Raw genomic sequence first — 4,134 nt, forward strand, 5'->3', positions numbered from 1 at the left:
CAGGAACTAGGCACTTCAACTGAATCTCCCATGCTTGCGGCAAGGGGCTGTAGACTACTTCATCTTTCATTGCTTTCTCACATGCATTATCAGCCAGTTGGATCAGAAGAGGAATGGCCAAGACTTAGCTAGTGCCCATTATGGAATACTGGCACTGCAGGGGGAAAGCTTATGTCCCTATTTATTTCTTTTCTTTTATTTTCATTTTGTTTCTTTTCTTTTTTGTGAAGTGAAATTTTGAGTGTGTATATGTTTTATGGACAAAGAGCTAGCATGATTTTCCAAAGCATCAATGTCTTGGAGCATTCATTCAAGGACAATGATTTAGACCAACTTAATGAGGCCAATTTCCTTCACATTCTGATGGAAACATTGGTGATACATGTTCAGGCCATTTTCCAGATCAGAATATACCGGTTACAGCACACTGGGCAAGAGCGGGAACCTTGATCAAATTTTCATTGGCCCAATAGAGCTGCTGGTGATCCATCTTGTCTTCAGGAGGGCAATGAGGCAAAAGGCTCTTTTTCCTTTTTTCAGTTTAAAAGATCTTTTTATTTATTCTTATTGGAAAGGCAGATTTACAGAGAAAAGGAGGGGCAGAGAGGAAGATCTTCTGTCTGACAATTCACTTATCAAGTGGTTGCAACAAGTGGAGCTGAGCCAATCTGAAGCCAGGAGCTAGGAGCTCCTTTCGGGTCTCCCACGCAGGTATAGGGTCCCAAGGCTTTGGGCCATCCTCCACTGATTACCCAGGCCACAAACAGGAGTCTGGATGGGAAGTGGGGCAGCCAGTACATTAACCAGCACCTGTATGGGATCCCGGGACATGCAAGGCGGGGATTTAGTCACTAGGCTATCACACCGGGCCTATTTTTATTTCTTTAAAGCTTTATTTACTTAGTTGCAAATCAAACTTAGAGAGAGAGAAGGATCTTCCATCCTTCCATGCACTGGCTGCCACTTTTGACAAGGCTAAAGCCAGAAGCCAAGAGCTTCACAGCTATCCCACGTGGATGCCGTCTTCTGCTGCTTTCTCAGGCACATTATCAAAGAGTGGTTCAGAAAGGCAGCAGCTGGGACACAAACCAGGGACCATTTGGATTGCTGGCACTGCAGGTGGCAACTTCATTCACTTGCCACAATGCCAGCTCCAGGTCTATTTTTTAATTAATTGATTTATTCATTCATTTTGCTTATTTGAAAGGCAGAATAACAGAGCAAGATGCAAAGACAGAGAGAAAGGAGGGGATTGGGAGAGAGAGAGAGAGAGAGAGAGAGAGAGAGAGAGAGAGATCTCACCTGCTGGCTCACTGCTGGGGCTATAAATACCTGACTGAAGCCAAGAAACTCAACTTGAGTGTGGCATGTGAGTGTCAGGAACTGAAGTACCTGAGCCATCACTCTCTGCATCCCCAGCTGCAAAGCAGGGAGCTGACTCAGAAATGGAGTAGTACTGTGATATGAGACAGCAAAGCTAGGAGCCACAGCATTATCTCCACCTGCCCCCTCGCCACACTCCAGGGTCTTAGCCAGCACCCTGGAAGTCTTCAGCAAACCAGACTCCAGGAGGCATTACAGGAAGCATAGCAGTGCTATTTGTATGACAAAAAAAAATCAGGAGGGAAAGGAGCAGACAAGATAAAGGACTATTTAATAAAGATGTTTTTTTCCATAGCTATAAGAAGGTGTATTATAGGAATCCACTGAAGGATGTGGGTTTGCTTATTTTTAGAATTGCCCACACGAAGACATCAACACTTTATCTGTTTAAATCCTACCTCTGCTACTTATTTCTATTCACTTACTCTGAAAGGAAAAACCTCACTTACTCTGATAATTACAAATAATCCATAAAGTAATTAAAAGGAATTTTCTTGTAAAAACACTTGAGAGATACAGTGGCAGTCATATTAAATCAACATTAAAAACAATGAAGTCTAGTAACAACCTTAGATAAAGCTTTAAGAGGCATGCAAATAGTCCCGTAGAGAAAGAGAAAGCTGAGATGTGATTATGAAATGTGACAACCAAGATGTAAATGTCACAGGTAAGTCCTTTGGAAACAGATGAGGAACAGAATCCACTCCCAGAGGACTCCTGAAGACAGAGAGGTTGACCAGAATCATGCAACATCAGGGTTTGCAGTGTCCATAACCCAGCTATTTGTTCTTCTTTTTAAAAAAATCATTGGCGAGGCAGAGAGAGACAGAGCTTCCATCCCCGAAATAACTCTCCAAATGCCTTCAGTGCACCTAGGGACAGGAACACAACTGCTTGAGCATTGCGGCTGCAGGTGCCACCAGCACAAGCTAGTCAGCGGCTGAAGCCCAGCCAGGTCACACTCAGGTACTTTCTTTTTTTTTTTTTTCAGTAAAATATGTTTTATTAGATGTATTTTTCCATTTATTATTATTATTTTATGATTATATTATTTTATGATACAATTTCTTTTTTTTTATTCATTAATTACATTGTATTATGTGACACAGTTTCATAGGTGCTGGGATTCTCCCCACTCCTCTCCACACCCTCCCCCCATGGTGGATTCCTCCACCTTGTTGCATAACCACAGTTCAAGTTCAGTTGAGATTCCCTCATTGCAAGCATAAACTAAACATAGAGTCCAGCATCTTATAGTCCAGTCAAGTTCCTCGGCTTCTTGGGGAGACCCTGTCTGGTCCAAGGGCAGAACCCGCAAAGTATCATCCCAATCAATTAAAAGCTCCAACATACCATCAGCAACAATTAACTTCGTAGTGGAATTAATTGATATAGTATTGCACACTCAGGTACTTTCAAGTAGGACACTATGTCCCTAACTAGCATCTCAATGCTAACCCTCCTGATGCACACCCTAGAAAGCCTAATTGGGTGTTCATTTGCCTGTTTTACTCCCTATGCTTCTTATAGTACAAGTGTTTTAGATGGATTATTTTCTATTTCCTTAGTGACAAGGGAATCCAATATCAGTATCAATGAAATCTAAACCTACCACAAGACTCATTTCTCTTGTTTTCTCTATTTTAAAAAAAAGATTTATTAATTTTCACTTGAAAGGCAAATTTTATAGAGGGAGGAGAGATAGGAAATGAAAGGCTCAAAAAAAAAAAAAAAAGAAAGAAAAGGAGGAGAAAGAATAGAAAAGAAAGGAAAGGAAAAGAGAGAGAGTATTCCATCTACCAGTTCATTTATCAGACAGCCACAATAGCCTGAACTGGAGCCAGGAGCTTCAGCTAGGTCTCCCACATGGGTGCAGGGTCACGAGAACATGGACCATTTGGGTTGCTTTTGCGGGTCCTAAGCACATAGCTGGATTGAAAGTAGAGCAGCTGGGACACAAACTAGCACCTACCTAGGACCCCTGCACCACAGAGACCCTGCTGTACCATAGCAAATTCTCACTGTGGCCACGCATTTTCCTTTGCAATGAGTATAAAACTAGAATATCTTCAAAAACATAAAACCAAATGGTTACAACTTCTAATCTTGTTTTGAATCCTGATTTAAGTAAATAAACTTTGTAAAGACATTTTCTATTCAATTTTAATGTTAAGAACTTTGGTAATTTTATGTTTCCTTGGTTACTTTTTAAAAAGAAGAATTTAAAAAAATATTAAAATCTTTATAGGCAAAATATGATGATATCTGAATTTTGCTTCAAAATATTCAAGCATCATTGGAAAGGAAAATGCAAAATATTTTTTGAAGATTTATTTATGTATGTATGTATGTATGTATGTATTTATTTATTTATTTTGCAAAGTCAGATATACAGAGAGGAGGAGAGACAGAGAGAAAGATCTTTTGTCCAGTGATTCACTCCCCGAATGACTGCAATGGCTGGAGCTGAGCCAATCCGAAGCCAGGAGTTTCTTCTGGGTCTTCCACACGGGTGCAGGGTCCCAAGGCTTTGAGCCATTCTTGACTGTTTTCCCAGGCCACAAGCAGGGAGCTGGAAGGGAAGTGGAGCAGCCAGGACATGAACTGACACATGCAGGACTTTAGCTGCTAGGCTACTGTGCCTGTCCAGAAAATACAAAATTTTGATAACTTACAAAACTGGATAAGTAGTACACAGAAACTCATTATCCTATTTTCACTACTTCTGTGTAAAGCTTGAAAGCTTCTGTA

The 4,134-nt window shown here is 40.8% G+C and overlaps 1 pseudogene; it reads right to left on the reverse strand.

Moving 5' to 3' along the window:
• Positions 1 to 324: 324 nt before the first annotated feature.
• On the reverse strand, positions 325 to 490 carry LOC131481258 (small ribosomal subunit protein uS14-like; annotated as a pseudogene).
• Positions 491 to 4,134: the final 3,644 nt, after the last annotated feature.

The sequence above is a fragment of the Ochotona princeps genome, chromosome 1 (assembly GCF_030435755.1).
Source record: "Ochotona princeps isolate mOchPri1 chromosome 1, mOchPri1.hap1, whole genome shotgun sequence".
Taxonomy (NCBI): Eukaryota; Metazoa; Chordata; class Mammalia; order Lagomorpha; family Ochotonidae; genus Ochotona; species Ochotona princeps.